Here is a 20,372-nt window from a genome sequence, read left to right as displayed (position 1 = left end):
TAAAAGACAAAACCGACGCAGGTAAGTCGACCGTAATTGGGTGGATGGAAGAAAGTCCAGTACAAATTATTGCAAATGAACACGACACGACAAGAGGTAACAAATATTATTTGAGAAAAGCAAGTTATGTATCAGAAAGATGGAATGATAGATGGAAGGAAGGGAAACGTTGGCCAGTCGATGGTTCTTTTGATTTGGAGTTAATAGCTAAAATAGGAACACTAATTGAGGCATACACCTATCAGGGTAAAGAGGAGGAAAAAGCAAAGAAAAGGTTGCAAGAGACAACCTTTTTAAAAGCTTATAGACGGGAAGGTGAGAAAAGGGAAAATGAAAGGAAGGCCGTTGCAAATGGCAATGATGCAGACAAACCAGTAGAGGGGGTAGTCCAGGTCACCAGAACTCCCCAGGCCCCTGAGACGACACCTGTCACCGCCCAAAGTGCGGTACAGTTAGCCTCACCCAACCCAGCCTCCTATCTTATGGTCCAACAGGAAAGAATTGAGGAAGCTTTAGCACCCCCGCCATATGCCAGTGAGAAGGGGGAGCCAATATATCCCATCCTACCTTTATTAGAGATGATAAGCCCTTACCAGTTGACAGATGATCTGGGGAACTTAGAGAAGGGACAAGCAAAGACATCTATTCAGCTGACAGCTAGGCAACCAGATAGGTCAGACTGGAATAGGTCAGACAGAGAGGGTGTGGACGCCTCAAGGCAACCAGATAGGTCAGACTGGAATAGGTCAGACAGAGAGGGTGTGGACGCCTCACGGCAACCAGATAGGTCAGACTGGAATAGGTCAGACAGAGAGGGTGTGGACGCCTCACGGCGACCAGACAGGTCAGCCCAGACTGGGTCAGGCAGAGAATATGCAACCACCCCACGACCAAGGGATAGGATAGAAGAGCAGACAGAGCGAACAAGAGTGATACAAGCAGCTGAGAGAAAGAATAAGGAAGGCTATGAGGCAATGTTAAAAGAGAAAGAGTGGGAAAAGAAAGAGTGGGAAAGGGTGAAGAAGGCCCACGGTCAGCCTCAGAGAGAGTATAACCCCCAGAGAGACTACCAGAGAGAGCCTGTCCACCAGCTGGAGCACCCCCAAAGCTCCCCAACTCCTACGCCCCGTACTATGTATCGAGAGCCCATTTCCCCCCAGCAGTTTACCTCCCCCCAACCCCAGGCCCACAAGGGGGTAGCACCTGACAGTCACAAGATTGGTCTCACAATACCACCACTTGTGACTATAGATGCAGTAGGTGAGGAGCTGGAGACTATCGACATCGTACTTGGGGTACAGATAACACGGATAAAGGATGATCTGACGGAGATAGAGCAGGGGCTCATGACTTTGGACCAAGATCAAACGGTCCTAGCAGGACAAAGACCCGACCATAAGGCCATGGAAGCGGAGGGGGAGGAATATCATACGTTCATGAGGACGCGGGCTGGCATTGAGGGAAAGCAAAAGGACCTGAAAGACAAAAGAGGAGAGAAGCAAGAGGCCCTTTTGCAGATACAAGAGCGTGTAAGGGAGAGAAGACAGACAAGATCACAGACGAGAAACATGCAAGCCCCTATCCGCATGGCTCCTATAATAATAAGAGGACAGGACCTGGAATATCACCCCCTGAAGGTGTCGGACATGACACAGGTGACTGAGAAATTGCCGCCCCTCGAGAATGGGGCCAATCCTTGGATTGCCAGACTGGAGGAGGTGATGGTTGGCACAGAAATGGCAATGGGGGATGTCAAGAAGATATTGACAACCATGATGGGAAAAGACGGCATGGAAAGGATACTGGAGACGGCTCGCCTGCATGGCCATGTGGGGACTGGAGCGCATGATGCGGACCTGTTCACAGCGTACAGGGGAGTAACGTGGGCGGCCCTACGAGAAGCCTATCCAATGAGACTGCACGCAGACCAAATTCCGATTGGTACTTTGGAGACAACAGGGCACCCCAGGCAATACGTACAACAAGCCTACTCCACGTGGAAGAACACAACTGGTCGGGAGGCGGGACTTGACCCTATGCATGAAGCCCAGTTAAGAACCAAGATTGAAAACGGCCTCCCCATAGAGGTAAGACAGAAATTGGCCGAGGTGGTGTCATTGTCAAAGATGGCGCTGGAATTATATATAGATCAAATAGAGCATTACGTTGAACTGTATCGGAAGAAAGAGCAAAGAGCAAAGGAGAAGGATACAGAGCAACAACGTAAGATCATGTACCAACAGCCAACCGAGGTAGTAAAGGTAGTGGAATACCTTCAAGCCTTAGTCCAGGCCCCACAACCAAGAGATGGGACAGGCTATGAAGGGGAACCACAGGGACAGAGACAGGCTCAAGTGGGAACACAAGGGGGTTATGCGCCGGACCAACAACAGAGGCCGAGAGAGTGGCAACCACGACCGAAAGGAGGAGGCAGACCCCGGAATCCGAATGGACTCCCGGCGCGGGTGGTGGTGTGTTGGACGTGTGGGGTGACTGGTCATATCTCACGGAACTGTAGACAGGCTTGTCAACCCGGAGAGGGAGACCAGGAAAGAACTTGGCAAGGCCAAGGTCAACCCCGAGTCCAAGACCGAAATGAGAACAATGGCCCGGTAAATCCAGCAAGAGGGCCAAATGAACCACTATGAAGAGGCCCAGAGAGTCCAATGGGGAGGTGTCAGCTGTCAGTGTCGTCTTTAAGGGAGGAGCCTATTGTGTGCGTAACGGTGAATGACAAATCTGTCGAGATGATGGCAGACACCGGCGCGGCTTACACGGTAGTACAACCCCAAGACGCGACGCACCTAACCTTGTCCGGTCGATATGTACGGACAATTGGATTTGAGGGAATAAACCAGCTGACGGCTGTTACCGAACCTGTGACTCTGAGATATCAAGGCAGGGAAGCGACTCTCCCTGTGCTGGTCTCGGAGAGCACACCTATTAACTTGCTCGGCCGAGATGGGCTGGGGTTACTGGGGATGGACATTAAATGTACTGCGGAGGGTTGCGTGATAGCCGAACGAGAAGACCAGTACTATCAGATGGTACAACGAATTGACAGTCAACCACCAGAGATCTATTGTCTAGGGGGATTGGACCAAGAGCTACTTGGCCCCGCCTTACAATGGGAGAAATTTATCACTGCCAATATGCCTGAAGCAAGGGATCCAAAGACCCCCTATCACTGCACTCTGCAGTATCATAGAGATGCAAACTCGTCACAGACTAAGGAGTGGCTGAGGGTGCAACCTGACAAAGTACAGCTGAATGCTACCAATATCATATTGGGGCCACAGGGAGCAGCGTTACGTATTGCACGGAGTGACTATCTGCGTAAAGAGCATGGCATAATGGATAGTGTTCCCCATGTGACTTTGAAGGTAATCAGCTCATGTGATCAACAACACATAGGCGAAATGATGAAAAAAGCTGAAGGGATAGAATTTGAACAGATGAAAGAAAACAAACGGATCTGGATGAGCCCTGATAAAAGGTTTATTAAGATCATGGTTCAAGGCACAGGGATGGGTCATCCCCAAACTGTGCAATTATCCCAAGAGACACTGGGAGAACTCCCTAATGCATCAAGCCTCCAAGAGGACATGATGGAGGCGGTGCCTGAGACGCTGTGGGCAAAGAACAGCACTGACATTGGACTAATCAAGTCCGCTCAACCTGTGAAGGTGGAGCTTAGACCTGGGGCCACCCTGCCTTGGAAGAAACAGTATCCATTGAAGGAGAAAGCAGTGGCTGGAATCGAGCCACAAATTAAAGGACTTTTAGCTGCAGGAGTCTTACGGAAAACAACTGATCCCCGGAGCAACACGCCGTTGCTACCCGTGGAGAAGCCGGATACCTCTTACCGGCTGGTGCACGATCTAAGAGCTATCAACGAGGTGTTACTTGACTATCCGTCCGATGTCCCCGACCCCCATGTGTTATTGACATTTATCCCGTCGAAAGCCGAGTACTATACAGTTATAGATTTGTGTAGTGCATATTTTAGTGTGCCCTTGAGCGAGGAGTGCCAGCATTTTTTTGGGTTTACTTATAAGGATGAATATTATGAGTATACTAGGATCCCGCAGGGACTAAAGCATTCGCCACACATATTCAACAAAATCCTAAGGGAGGATTTAGAGGGGTTGGATAAAGTCATGACCTCTAGGGTCATTCAGTACATGGATGATCTGATACTGTGCGCGGACGATCAGGAAACATGTCATCGCGATTCCGTGATACTGTTGCAACTGTTGGCGGAAAACGGCCATAAAGTGTCGTTGAAAAAGTTGCAATATTGTAAACCTAAAGTGATCTATTTAGGACAAAAAATTTCACAGGGCCATCGGGCTATTTCAGAAGAACATTTGGTGGCCATAAGGACGGCACCCAAGCCTGTGACGGTACGACAGCTAATGGGATTTCTGGGTATAATGGGGTACAGCTCTCCGTGGGTCGAGAACTATACGGAAATAGTGAAACCATTGAGAGAGATGCTGAAAGAAACGGGCGTTGATAAACTGAGCAGTAAAGTGGTATGGACCGAAGAGGGCTCACGGGCATTCGAAACAATCAAGTCCCGACTGTTAGAGGCGCCGGCCTTGGCGTTGCCTAACTATACCAAGAAATTCATACTATACGTCTCTTCTTCACCAGATCAGAAGCAGGCGTGTGCGGTGTTGGCTCAGGACACAGGGGTGGGGGCGCGACCGCCGCCGATGGCGTACTACTCAATTGCCTACTCGGAAGTAGAGATGGGGATGGCTCCATGCTACCGAGAAATGGCTGGAGTGTATACGATGTACGAAAAAGCCGCAAGTATTACGATGGGATATCCAGTGGATATCATGGTGAGGCATGACTTGAAGAGTCTGTTGGAGTCCGGTAAATATGCATAAACGATGCCTCGCATTAAACACTACTACAGACTTTTGGAACAGGAAGATGTGACGCTGGTCAGGTGTTCCATAACGAACCCGGCAGCTGACATCCCTACGCCTGAAGATGGAGAGCCCCACGACTGTTTAGTCGAAGTCGAGAGGTACTCTAAACTCAGAGCAGACTTGCAGGCATTTCCATTTGACAGTCCAGATCTGGAGTTATGGACTGACGGCTCTTGTTATCGTGTTGGCGAGGGACTAAAAGCAGGTTACTCCGTGGTAAGGTCACAGGGCGAAGGATTTGTGGTAGAAAAAACCGAAGCATTATCACAACCTTGTTCGGCCCAGTTAGCAGAGTTGGTCGCACTGACGGAAGCATGTAACATGGCAGAGGGCAGAACTGTGAATATTCATACAGATAGCAGTTATGCTCACGGTACCGCATTTTTACATGGAACAGTGTGGAAAGGGCGAGGTTTTAAGAAAGCTGACGGAAGCGCCATAAAACATTGTAGTCAGATTAAACGTTTGTTAGAAGCAATTATGAAACCAAGGCGGATTGCGATAATCAAGTGTGCTGCCCACCAGTCTGACGAGTCAAAGATATCTCGAGGAAACAGAAGAGCAGACGAAGCTGCCAAGGAAGTGACAGGTGCTGACAGAGCAGGCAAGGTATTGGTTATCACACACGGAGTTGAGTTAGAGGACAAGATAACCTACAAAGATGTTTTGACTTTCCAGGAGGAGGCTAGTCAGGTGGAACGGAACCTCTGGATAACCAGGGGAGCTAGTCAGGATGATTCAGGTTTGTGGCGCGACGCCGGTGGATTTGTGGTGGCTCCTGCTGGCCTGGTCGGACTGCTGATCCACACGGCGCACGACTTTTGCCATGCGCATAAAGGAGAGGTAAGGAGAAAAATCAGAGAATATGGCTTTTGGGCGCCAGATTTGGTCAGTCAAATTGATCATGTGTTACAGAGGTGTGTAATATGTTTGAAAAACAATATACGTAAGGGGATTAGTGTGTCACCAGGACATATCCCCACGCCCAATGGCCCAATGCGAGACCTTGTAATTGATTACATTGACATGATTAAGCCCATTAATCAGAAGAGATATATTCTTGTCGTTGTCTGTCGTTTTTCAAGGTGGGTGGAGGCGTGCGCCACCCGGCACAAGGATGCAGCATCTGTGGCTAAGTTCCTATGCCAAGAGGTAATTCCCCGTTTTGGTTTAATGGACAGAATTTCGTCGGACAATGGAAAAGAGTTTGTCGACAAAACTGTGCGTTTAATACTCCAACACTTAGGCATAAAACAGCGATTGGGGGCCGTTTATCATCCGCAGAGCCAGGGGTTGGTGGAACGCATGAACGGGACACTAAAAAACAAATTGGTAAAGATCTGTCAACACACAGGCTTGAATTGGCTAAGCGCTCTCCCGTTAGCTTTGATGGCTTGTCGTTCGAGCGAAATTCGCGGTCTGCGTCTGACACCGCACAAAATGATGCTAGGTCGCTACATGGTAGTACCAGGTTTGCGCGCGACAGGCAAAGGTCCGAGTTTGGACATCCTGGACAACGACATGCGTGAGTACGTAAAATACATGTCAAAGATACACAAAAGTATTCTGGTTCATGTCTCCAGTAGACAGGAGCATGAAACCGGGGAGGAGGTGAATAGGCAGACTACACCTCAAATCATACCAGGCGACTACGTTTATGTCAAAGTATTTAGACGCAAGTGGTTTGGCGCGAGACGAGAAGGGCCATACAAAGTCGTTCGAGCCACCGAGAGGGCTTTACAAGTTGAAGGATCGCCTATGTGGTTTCACGTTACTCATTGTGTAAAAGCAACCAATACGGACCAAGAATGGGAACCTGAACCACAAGACCTTGACGGTAAAACCGGGGCGTCGCAACCGTTACACGAAGGCGAAGTGAAGGCGGCGCTAACCCCAAACGATGGGGAAGACCCGGATGATTATGGCGAGCCAGACCGAGGGGGCCACGATTGGCCACCAGTAGAAGATGAAGGTTTTTTACAGGAACCAGACAGAGGAGAAGATTATGAATTGGAACATAATAATTTCTCCTCTGTGGACTTGGAGAAGGTACCAGAAGAGCCAGAGGAACCAGTGCTTAGCACAAGCCCGGAACAAGATACTCGACCAAAACGAGTCATCCAGAAGCCTAAACGGTATACATAGGCGAAGGAAGGGATAGTGTAACTGATAGGCCTTGGAGAGGGCGTGTACATATTAATTTTTCATTTTTCATTAGCTGAGCTCTCTCCTTTTTTAGAAATGTTTAGATAGTAAATGCAATGTAAGGTCTTTTCTTTCAGAGTGAATTGCACAAAACAGACACATTTGGATAAAGAACACATAAAGTATAGTCTAAACCTGGTAATTGGTACAATCATCTTTTTGTATAAAGGGACGGACCTAGACTGAAGTGAAATTGATATAACTGATACATTGTATATAACCTGCAAATGAGTGGAAATTGTTAAATGGTGTGAGTGAATAGAGAACTGTGTAAATAAAAATGGGTCCATAGTCGGTCAGTGGAGGAGGGAGTAATGTGGGTGTTGAAAGCAAATGATACTAACAAATATGGAAAATGAGTCAGAAGGATTCTGGAAAGGTTTGGCTCTGAGGTAATTAGGTTAAACAGTAAGGTTAAGGTAATTGTAAACAGTTTGTTTGAGAAATTACTAACATGTATCTTGGGGATCATTAATCCCCAAACCGGGGAAACTGTGGTAGATTTCCATTCAAACTGTATTTATTGTACTGTACACCTTGGATCTCAGAATGGCAGAAACACCGACAGGTAAAATGCATTCACTATTCTTCCTGGCTTCTCTGCCTCTATCAACAAAAGAAACGAGACGCATCGCTGATTTGAAGCAGCTGCGTGGCTCAAGACTCCTAAAAAGGGTGTTGAAACAGGCAGCTGCTGATTGAGTGAGAGATAGTCTCGTTTGAACTTCCTGGGAAAGTTAATAAACATGGGTGATTTTACAACCCAGTGCTCTAGGCAAATGGTCCAACCAAATTGAATACAAAGAAACTGCCTTGAGAGACGCCAGACAGTCTCTTCTGAACAAAGGATCAGTTGATCAAAGGACAGACCAGTTGAATCCACATCGTGACCTAATTCAGTGCAAAACGTCACGGTAGGGAGTTAGCCAATGAGAGCTGAGAATAAGTGTTCTCCAATAGGAACGCTCGAGGAGAGTTTTGGAAACGCCCGCTTGCCGTAAAATTAGAGGCGGAGCCTAAATTGGATATAACCAAAAACTCCTCGCCAGGAGAGACACACAACCAACCCAAAGACCCAGGAAGAAACAAACACACCCTTTTTCTCCACTAGAACCCAGCGAGGAGAAGAGATCGACGCAGGAGATCGAGACGCGAGAATGTTTATAGACAAGCTTTTTTATTGAGAATTTAGTCTGAATTTCTACGATCATCCGGCATATTGGATGCTTCTCGTAGGTTCATTGCACACATTTCTTTTTGTAACATCTGATTGAAATCCATTTTCATTAAAAACGGGTTATTTTCAAACTGCTCAGATCTCGCTTCATTTCAAACGGCAGCGCCGTATTTTCTCTCTGGGAAACCAGTAACCAGGTTAGAAACAGTGGTTATCTGCATTTGGCAAAGAGTGGATTCCAAGAGCTTGTAAAAAGGTTTAAATCACAACGCAGAAGTAGTAATAGGGAATTTAAGCTGGGAATCCACTTCACAGGTCTACAGGAAAACTGCAGTCGATACCCTGGCAGGCATCGCCGACATCGTGAGGAAAAGCTCTGAGGTAACCTAGTAAGGTTTAGTCGATAAACCAATGTACAGTTCCCCCCCCCCCCACAATGTACAGTTTCTGCATCAAATACTCTCTTCTTCTTTTTTAACTCTTTTTGTATCACAAACCGTACTGTATTTGTAAATCACACACACACACACACACACACAGATGGACCCTGCATCCATACACTCTGTAGACATTGACTTTTATTTTATCTTCCTAAAATTGTTTATTCTATTAGTCCTATACTGTCCAGATAGATGGACCATAGAAATGGACTATTTTATTGTATCTTCCTAATAATTATTATTGTTTATTAATTGTGCACTGTTGACAGCACTGTAAATCACACACACACACACACACACACACACACAGATGGACCCTGCATCCATACACTCTGTAGACATTGACTTTTATTTTATCTTCCTAAACTTGTTTATTCTATTAGTCCTATACTGTCCAGATAGATGGACCATAGAAATGGACTCTTTTATTGTATCTTCCTAATAATAATTAGAAGAAGAAAGAGGGGGAAGGGATACCACTTATTTTGCTTGATTACAGACAGATTACAGACTTCTGAATGATTGTATTGTACCCATTCTGCAATCTGTTAATAACATTTTCAATCAATCAATCAGGTGAAAGGAGTCAATATCCCCCAACTTGTGGGAAGCGAAGATGGGACAGTGTTTGTCCGAAGCTACGACTGGCAGCAACATTTGGGTGGCTTCTTCAAAAGGCCCAACACACACAAAGATACAGATAAGTGCTGAGATCACACACACACACACACACACACACACACACACACACACACACACACACACACACACACACACACACACACACACACACACACACACACACACACACAGATGGACCCTGCATCCATACACTGTAGACATTGACTTTTATTTTATCTTCCTAAAATTGTTTATTTTTTATTGTGATGTTACCTACTAAGATAAGATGATCCTTTATTAATCCCCTTGGGGAAATTCTGGTGTCAAAGCAGCATGGGGGGGGGGGGGGTACATAGAAATGGACTATTTTATTGTATCTTCCTAATAATAATTATTGTTTATTAATTGTGCACTGTTGAGCTATATAACGCTGTCTGTATAATGACAATAAAGACTCTAGAAATATTCTATTCTATTTAATTTTATTAAAGCACTTTGGTTTGTGCTTAAGCTCCTGTCTGTACAAGCTGGCAGAAGACGAGCCAAATTAACTTCAATTAATATCTGAAACTACTAACCTTCATACCATCTTTTACTAGTATCCATCTTACTACTACTACCTACTATGCTAATAATGTCTATAGCTCAATACAAACAAGAGAATGAAGATCGGGTCCTGAGGAGAGATAACTGCCATGGCAGCACTTAATTATGTTAATGCTATTCAGGTGAGGGGCGTTGCTGGAGGGGGTTTGTTGACGCCCAGTTGAAACTGTCTGAAGTGTGAAAAGTTGCCTTCCTTTGAGACACCTTTTCACCTCTTAGGCAATCTAGAACACAGCCAGTTTTAGAAGTTATAATTGGGCACATCGTGTTCAAAACATTCTCAGATGTCAACATATGACACATCATTTGAAAGCTTAGATTCTGTACTTTAGCAATCTGGAATAATCTGAAAAATGAAAATGTAGAGATCTGGCATAAAGCGCTGTGAGGTGACACATATGTCTATACTGAACACTGTGACCTTATTTTCTACTTCTAAATTACATGCTATACTATGTTATTTGATACTATCTTGTCTAGCACAGTCTCTGGAGCGTAACAGTAAGAAGCATTTTGTATGAAAGTATTCTGTACTTCTGTATGACAACTATTAAAGAAACTTGAAAACTTGAAACTTGATCGCTGTATCCGTCACAGCCAATCAGTGCGTAACGCGTTGTGCGTTGAAATATGACTATTATGTTGGAATCCGGGCGCGATTTGAAGCGGTCTAGTCAAGCGTTTAGAATTTCCGTCTAGAATTTCCATAGCCGCATTTCGCGGAGACGCTCTCTGATTGGCCGACGCGGCGATGCCAGTTTTTTCCTTAGCCACAGTTTGCAACATGTTCGAAGCTGTGTGTTGTGAACTTGTGATTCAGTCTGGAGTCTGGACAGTGGGCAGTGAGTGGAATGGATATACATCGACAACAGTCTGGGGGACAGTCAGTGGACATACACTTTTTGGACCACGTTTCAATTAAACAAAGTGAGTTCTGTATCGTTAGTGGCTTAGCTTGGCATCGCTACTGCACTATCTCGCGTACGTGCACGCGTACTGAATAAACCACAAATGTACCTCTAATACCAGTATTAGTCTGACCACACCCCTCATCAGCTTACCTTCATAAGCAGGTGTGTGGTCACCTGCTCTCCTCCTTCTCGCTTTCACCACAAGGAAGAGGTGCCTCGGTAGATCCCCACACTTGACACCATGATGGAAGAAATTGGATTAGGAACAGCTTGGGAAACAAGGATACGTTGACATCATATCTTTATTTTCTCTCTCACTATTTTCGAGAAAATACGGCGATATTGTCTTCGTACTGGAGTGTCTAGAAGATGATGATCTTTCTAAAAACCCTCCACCGGTTTTCGTATTGGGAGCACGCCGCTGCATGCTTCTCAACTGCAGTTCCTTGCTGTGTTTGTTGGGGTGAAACCTGTCAGGCCACAGCTGAACTGTCGGACATGCCGCTGTTGTGAGAAGCGGTGCGTTCCAGGTTGGGTGAGTAGTGTTTGCTGGCGGGCTCCACTTGTCTGTTAGTGCTATGGGGGCTACTTGACAAAGTTTATGGAAACCGGCCCCAGGCTAGGGTCCTTTGTTTAGCCACCTAGGCGACAGAAGACCTTGGTCTGAAGACCATTATAGTTTTAACTATAGTGGGCCACGACCATTGACACTGGTGATCCCTGTGTGTTCTGGACGAGTGGATTCTCTCTGTCACCGTGTTAAGGCCCCATCTTTCATATCCAAATGAGAGTATTCCTTCACGAGGGGATATGTGCATGTAATGTGCGATAGCGGCAGATTCATGTTCAAAGTCAGCTACACAGGCCAGTTGGTACTGTGCTGATTCCGCCGGACGTGGTAATGTCACCGTTGTGAAGCGGTGTTGACGTCTTGTTTTCTCTTTTCTCTTAAAAAGTGAGGAGAAGTTCAGAACGGCGGCCTGTCTGGGTGAGTGTTATGTCATTGTTTACATGTTCATAGCTTACGGTTAGCCGGTCAGTGGCCTGGCGCGGGGTAGCTTAGCTTCTCGCGCGCCGCCGGGAGCTCGCTTCTGATCGCGTGCGTCGTTAGATCGGCGTCTCGCGAGCGGAAGCAATAGCACCCGAACGGTTGGAGCAGCCGTTAGCTTGATGCTATTCTGTTGAACGTGCTTTGATTTTAACATGTTTTACACTCTTGACCACGACGTCATCCTTGACAGGGGATGTTCGTCGACCCTGCCCTGAGCCTGGACGGCGATTGCGTCAACAAAGAGGACTGTAGCGACTGGTTGGAGCGGCGACGCTGCCCGGATCGAACAACACAGGACGGCTGTGTTCTACGGTGTCTTGTGACTGCACTTCGCTGATCTGCGTTCCGGGTAGGTACGGGGTTGGCCAGACCTCATAACACGTCTTCTGGTTTTACTTTGCTAAATGTATTGTGAATAACGGAGTTTTTTCCCAAAACGTGTGTTGTTGCAATGCATTTGGGATACGTTGCGGGTTATGTGTGAGCTGTTTTTGTCACTGGCAGTTAGCTTCTCCGTGCAGATCGTGATGTATTGATCTGGTTGTTGTGTGAGAAACATCATGGTGTTTATGTGTACCGTGTACTCACTACTAAGGCAACTAACCTGTGAAGCTATGCTTGGTGACAAGTGAGTAAAAGAATGTTCTTTCTCAGACTGTAATGACAATGAACAGTGAGTTCACACATTAACAGGTTTTCCTGTTTTAACTGGCCGTATTGAGGGTAAAATAGGAGGATTGTGTTTTCCCCCCCGGTTCCCTGGGGACTTTATCACCTCCTATCAGACATGTTGTGCATTAATTGTGTCTTTTGTGTGGTAGGGATACGATGTAACTCTTAGCTTGATTGCTGAGGTTGTGCTAAATCTGCTGGAGAAACTTATTTCCTAAAGGGAAATTGGTTTGGTTGCTGTCATGTGTGCTTAGCAAGGCCTGTGGTCGATACTAATCAAGAATGATGTATTCTCTCATTGTGGAAAAAACGGCGTTCCTCTGTTGAGTGTTTTTGCCATTTTTTGTAGGTGATGATGGGTTGTGTGTGTCATGTGACCTACAACTGGGTTGTACTGGCCACAGAAGCACATGTGTATGTTGGACCGGGGTTCTTAGAGCCCTCTCTATTCTGTGTTTTTCCTTAGTAAAAATCAGATAGCAGGTTAGCTCATGCGCTGTGTGGAGCTGTGAAACGCTTCATAGGGCTGACTATGACTGTGTCATATTCTCTTTTTGTCGTTACGTCGTATCATGGGTGTGGGGTCGTAAAGGGGTGAACTGGTAACCTTTCCTCTCCCCATTGTTCTGTCGGTCAGGGGTACACCCCCTGTCCTTCAAGGTTCCCGTCACGTGGCGGTTCGGCACGTTACGGGGGGGGGGGGGGGGGGGGAGGGAGTTCCTGGTCCCACGGCCTGGTATATTGGGCGTGTGCACCGCAGGAATTCCCCCGCCATAGAGTACGTCACCGTGCGCGTCTCTGTTGGTAGGACTTCCGTGTGCTGTTCAGGTCCATGTGATGGATCTGTTTTCAGGGGGGGTGGTCAGGGCTCCTCCTCACCAAGCGCCTGTTCAGGCCTTCTGTGAGTTCGGACTCCTTCTTCCATGTGAGGAAGCCTCCATCAGAGTACAGAGCCTTCCTCCTCAGATTGTCAAAGTGAGTGGACCCTCTAGAAGGGTCCTTTTCTATTGTATGTATATTCGATTCAATTCGTTTATTGAGTGTGTATGGGTTCGGTGCCTCTTCCCCGGAGGCCCTAAAACCAGTTTTTTACATGGCTCAAGGTGCAATATATTCTTTTCAATCTGTACAGCTCGCGTGGGAAGTCTCTCTGGGGATCCCCGTCTTTTCCTATGGGAGGGTGGTGGGATGTAAAAATGTAGACATTTTTTACCCCGGCTGTGTAGACTGGGATACATACTGTTGATGCTTCCTTCTTTCTATTCCAGAAGTGTTGGAGTTAGGGAGTGTCACACCCCTCTTGTCGTTCCCCTGGGCGCCTTGGGGATTCAATGACAGGTCTAAATAGCCTGTTCATTGATGGGGGTGTGTCCCGACGCACGTATAGTGCTAGCTCGCTGTAAACAGGCGATTGACTGGCACGCCTTGGTTGCTTGTGGTTGAAACAGCGTTTTTATAAAGCAACTGGGATGGGGGTTTTTCCTCTTCCGGCGACCACATCCCATGACCTGGGTGGGTTGTCGACGGATTCTCGTTCATGTCTGGGGGATGATGACGGGATGGATCTGAACATATGTAGTGGGGTCTCACGCCCTTGGGGTGGGCCACCAGGCGCGGTTCGTCCGAACGTCTGGGTGGCGCCTTCTTTTCATGTTAAGATCAACACGCATATCTGCCCTTCTCCTGGAGTAGGCATGTCGGCGTGGTTAGGGCACGGGACTGGTTCTGGTCACGCTGGTCCAGATCAGTTGAACCCGTTGTCCGCCGGGGATGCAGATCTGCTGTTCTGGTACCCTGAGGGACTTGGGCTTTTTTCAGGGGGAAAAATGCCAGGTCGGTCTGGGTGTCACAGGGTTAAGCGCTATGGAGACCCTGGTTGGGTATGTTTTTACTCAGCACTGTCGTCATGGCTTACAGCCATGCCATTCTGTACGCGCTCGATCTCGTCGGATCTCGGCCGCTACACAGGTTGGTCCTGGTTAGTACTTGGTTGGGAGACCGCCGGGGAATACCAGGTACGGTGTGCTTAGGGGCTGGTTCTCCGTTATTTTTCGCTCCTCTCTCACGCATGGCGAAGAGGGGCCTGTGGGGGTGGTTTTTTGACCTCCTCTGGTGACCCTGTGCTTCCCGTACCGCCAGGCCCGGTCCGAAGTGATGTTTGCGACCCGTAGGCCTGGGTTAACCCTTTTTGGAAACTGAAACACTTGTACTGCGGTATAGCCGGTGTATACCCGCAGGTGTGTTTTGGAGTTTTTTCTTGAGGGGTTATAGGAACAACCACCGCATTGGGTAACACCGAGGTGGTTGATTCCCTGGTGTGTTGGAGCAGTGTCAACTCCCGGGTTCACCGTTTGAGGGTGCCCCTGCACGTTCATGACGTCTGCCAATCGTGTCAGCCTTCTCTGCCTCGACCCCTCTGGGTGGGGGTTGTTAAATGGAGGCTTGGTCATGCAACACCGCCAGCTTACGCTCCTTCCGCCGGCGCGGCTGTGTTCAGCTGTCCCCTCTGGCGCCTGTCTCGTCCGCAGTCTCCAGGCTAGGGTTAACAGCCTGTTGCCTGGTTTTTCCCCGGTGCGCTACCTGCTTCCGTTGGTTAACCTTTTTGTGTGCTTACGGCCATGCTGACTGCCTGTTCTGCAGGGTCAGTGTGCCAGGCGGTGTACTATTGGGGGGACGGGGCCCGCTCGGCTTACGGCCATGCCAACCTGAACACGCCCGATCTCGTCTGATCTCGGAAGCTAAGCAGGTTCTGGCCTGGTTAGTACTTGGATGGGATTCCGCCTGGGAATACCAGGTGCAGTAACTGAGGGGCCTTGGTCCGAATACGCTGGCGATGTGGGGGGCGGGGCACTGCGTGCCCACCTGGTGGGGTCTTGATGCTGGCATCATGGACTTCTCCGGGCCCCCATTCCAGGGAGTCCAGTCCTTTTGGTGGGTCTGGGTCTTCCTTCGCGCTCCGCTGCTACGGCCTTGCCACGGGGTTGGGTTTGCCCTTGGCCCCGTGATTCTGGGGGCAGTAACGAGGTTGTTCCTCCGTTCGTTCCCGGGTGGCATGCGGGTTGTGCGTGTGTGTAGTCGTGGGGTCAAGCCACGGTCTGCTCACCCTGTGCGTTAAGTTGCTTGAGTGCCTCTTCGCACGGTCGGGTCCGTCGCCTTCCCGTGAAGCCTCTAATAGGGGGGATAGCCTCCATTAGGGGGGGTCGGGGGGGCTCGGCCCTCCCTGTTCTGATGGTTTTGGGGGGCTGTCAGCGGGGTGTATTTGTCAGCCAAGTGGCTCCGCTTGGCCTCCCTTGTGCAGTAGCGATGCCAAGCTAAGCCACTAACGATACAGAACGTTAGGTTATGACTATAACCAAGTTCTGTTAGTTAGGGGCGATGCTTGGCATCGGACGGCCGCTGCAGCCCTTGTCCTCACCTTGTGGTGAAAGCTTGGGAAGGAGGAGAGCAGGTGACCACACACCTGCTTATGAAGGTAAGCTGATGAGGGGTGTGGTCAGACTAATACTGGTATTAGAGGTACATTTGTGGTTTATTCAGTACGCGTGCACGTACGCGAGATAGTGCAGTAGCGATGCCAAGCATCGCCCCTAACTAACAGAACTTGGTTATAGTCATAACCTAACGTTAATTCTCTCTCTCTCTCTCTCTTAGCCAACTCAGCTAACTTTAGCTGCTGTTAGCCACTCAGCTAATGCTTAACTAACGCTCTCTCTCTCTCTCTCTCTCTCTCTCTCTCTCTCTCTCTCTCTCTCTCTCTCTCTCTCTCTCTCTCTCTCTCTCTCTCTCTCTCTCTCTCTCTTCTGTTATGCTGCACCCGCCGTGGTCTCTCTCTCTCTCTCTCTCTCTCTCTCTCTCTCTCTCTCTCTCTCTCTCTCTCTCTCTCTCTCTCTCTCTCTCGTTCTCGCTCTCGCTCTCGCTCTCTCTCTCTCTCTCTCTCGCTCTCTCTCTCGCTCTCTCTCTCTCTCTCTCTCTCTAATTTCGCCGTGTGTGGGGCATAACCACTCAGACAATGAATGGTAACTTGTTTAAAATGACGAGATATACAAATGTGATTATTATTGAATGGATCTGACATCATCTGAGAGAGAGAGAGAGAGAGAGAGCGAGAGAGAGAGGGAGAGAGAGAGAGAGAGAGAGAGAGAGAGAGAGAGAGAGAGAGAGAGAGAGATAGAGAGAGAGAGAGAGAGATGTGCGTGTTTGTGTTGGGCTATTGGAAACGTGGTTGCATTTGACTGACTGTGATATTGATCGATGGCAATGGTGATAATATTCGCCAATGCGTGCCTTGTACATGTTTGCAAAATGTTTGGTATAGCGCCCCTAGTGGCGAAGCATCCACAAGCCGCTACTGGACTGGAGAACTACAGGCTGGAGAACTAATGGCAGAACTACAGGCTGGAGAGCTAACGGCTGGAGAACTAACGGCTGGAGAACTAACGGCTGGAGAACTAATGACTGGAGAGCTAATGGTTGGAGAACTAACGGCTGGAGAACTAACGGCTGGAGAACTAATGGCTGGAGAACTAATGGCTAGAGAACTAACGGCTGGAGAACTAACAGCTGGAGAACTAATGGCTGGAGAACTAATGGCTGGAGAACTAACGGCTGGAGAACTAATGACTGGAGAGCTAATGGTTGGAGAACTAACGGCTGGAGAACTAACAGCTGGAGAACTAATGGCTGGAGAACTAATGGCTGGAGAACTAACAGCTGGAGAACTACAGGCTGGAGAACTACAGGTTGGAGAACTAACAGCTGGAGAACTAATGGCTGGAGAGCTAATGGTTGGAGAACTAACGGCTGGAGAACTAACAGCTGGAGAACTAATGGCTGGAGAACTAACGGCTGGAGAACTAATGACTGGAGAGCTAATGGTTGGAGAACTAACGGCTGGAGAACTAACGGCTGGAGAACTAATGGCTGGTGAACTAATGGCTGGAGAACTAATGGCTGGAGAACTAATGGCTGGAGAACTAACGGCTGGAGAACTACAGGCTGGAGAACTACAGGCTGGAGAACTACAGGCTGGAGAACTAATGGCTGGAGAACTAACGGCTGGAGAACTAACATCTGGAAAACTAACGACTGGAGAACTACAGGCTGGAAAACTAACGACTGGAGAACTAATGGCTGGAGAACTAACGTCTGGAGAACTAACGACTGGAGAACTACAGGCTGGAGAACTAATGGCTGGAGAACTAACGGCTGGAGAACTAACGTCTGGAGAACTAACGGCTGGAGAACTAATGGCTGGAGAACTAACGGCTGGAGAACTAACGGCTGGAGAACTAATGGCTGGAGAACTAATGGCTGGAGAACTAATGGCTGGAGAACTAACAGCTGGAGAACTAATGGCTGGAGAACGAATGGCTGGAGAACTAACGGCTGGAGAACTAACGGCTGGAGAACTAATGGCTGGAGAACTAATGGCTGAAGAGCTAACGGCTGGAGAACTAATGACTGGAGAGCTAATGGTTGGAGAACTAACGGCTGGAGAACTAACAGCTGGAGAACTAATGGCTGGAGAACTAACAGCTGGAGAACTACAGGCTGGAGAACTAACGGCTGGAGAACTAATGGCTGGAGAACTAACGTCTGGAGAACTAACGACTGGAGCAGTGGCGGCTCTGCCACTAGGGGCGCACGGGCGCCGCCCCCCCTTCAGGCCCCTGGTTATATGAGAGTAGAACAAGAAAAAGTATCTTTTTGTTTTTTGTTTTATAGCCCTATAAATAATATAAACATGTTTAAAATGAATACTATTTACTCATTTTAAGTATGTTTGTGTTTCCAATGCACAATATAACGTTACTATATAAAATAAAAAAATACTCGTTTTCAGGAACAGGAAGTGACTCACTTTTTTTAATTTTTTTATTTGTTTGTATTTCTCGGCCCGGGCTAGACGCGATAGCGCTCTGAGTGCGCGTCACTGTTCGACATTAGTACACTGCATAGTATTGTATATTATATGGTAACTCAGTTACGTCTATTCTGCATCGAACATTGTACATATGTCTATACTGAACACTGTGACCTTATTTTCTACTTCTAAATTACATGCTATACTATGTTATTTGATACTATCTTGTCTAGCACAGTCTCTGGAGCGTAACAGTAAGAAGCATTTTGTATGAAAGTATTCTGTACTTCTGTATGACAACTATTAAAGAAACTTGAAAACTTGAAACTTGATCGCTGTATCCGTCACAGCCAATCAGTGCGTAACGCGTTGTGCGTTGAAATATGACTATTATGTTGGAATCCGGGCGCGATTTGAAGCGGTCTAGTCAAGCGTTTAGAATTTCCGTCTAGAATTTCCATAGCCGCATTTCGCGGAGACGCTCTCTGATTGGCCGACGCGGCGATGCCAGTTTTTTCCTTAGCCACAGTTTGCAACATGTTCGAAGCTGTGTGTTGTGAACTTGTGATTCAGTCTGGAGTCTGGACAGTGGGCAGTGAGTGGAATGGATATACATCGACAACAGTCTAGGGGACAGTCAGTGGACATACACTTTTTGGACCACGTTTCAATTAAACAAAGTGAGTTAATTCTCTCTCTCTCTCTCTCTTAGCCAACTCAGCTAACTTTAGCTGCTGTTAGCCACTCAGCTAATGCTTAACTAACGCTCTCTCTCTCTCTCTCTCTCTCTCTCTCTCTCTCTCTCTCTCTCTCTCTCTCTCTCTCTCTCTCTCTCTCTCTCTCTGTTATGCTGCACCTGCCGTGGTCTCTCTCTCTCTCTCTCTCTCTCTCTCTCTCTCTCTCTCTCTCTCTCTCTCTCTCTCTCTCTCGCTCTCTCTCTCTCTCGCTCTCGCTCTCGCTCTCTCTCTCTCTCTCTCTCTCTCTCGCTCTCTCTCGCTCTCTCTCTCTCTCTCTCTCTCTCTCTCTCTCTAATTTCGCCGTGTGTGGGGCATAACCACTCAGACAATGAATGGTAACTTGTTTAAAATGACGAGATATACAAATGTGATTATTATTGAATGGATCTGACATCATCTGAGAGAGAGAGAGAGAGAGAGAGAGAGAGCGAGAGAGAGAGGGAGAGAGAGAGAGAGAGAGAGAGAGAGAGAGAGAGAGAGAGAGAGAGAGAGAGAGAGAGAGAGATGTGCGTGTTTGTGTTGGGCTATTGGAAACGTGGTTGCATTTGACTGACTGTGATATTGATCGATGGCAATGGTGATAATATTCGCCAATGCGTGCCTTGTACATGTTTGCAAAATGTTTGGTATAGCGCCCCTAGTGGCGAAGCATCCACGAGCCGCTACTGGACTGGAGAACTACAGGCTGGAGAACTAATGGCAGAACTACAGGCTGGAGAGCTAACGGCTGGAGAACTAACGGCTGGAGAACTAATGGCTGGAGAACTAATGACTGGAGAGCTAATGGTTGGAGAACTAACGGCTGGAGAACTAACGGCTGGAGAACTAATGGCTGGAGAACTAACGGCTGGAGAACTAACAGCTGGAGAACTAATGGCTGGAGAACTAATGGCTGGAGAACTAACGGCTGGAGAACTAATGACTGGAGAGCTAATGGTTGGAGAACTAACGGCTGGAGAACTAACAGCTGGAGAACTAATGGCTGGAGAACTAATGGCTGGAGAACTAATGGCTGGAGAACTAACAGCTGGAGAACTACAGGCTGGAGAACTACAGGTTGGAGAACTAACAGCTGGAGAACTAATGGCTGGAGAACTAATGGTTGGAGAACTAACGGCTGGAGAACTAACAGCTGGAGAACGA

This window comes from Notolepis coatsorum, assembly GCF_963971535.1.
Source record: "Notolepis coatsorum genome assembly, chromosome: 7".
Classification (NCBI taxonomy): Eukaryota; Metazoa; Chordata; class Actinopteri; order Aulopiformes; family Paralepididae; genus Notolepis; species Notolepis coatsorum.
Note: the sequence above shows the minus strand (reverse complement) of the source record.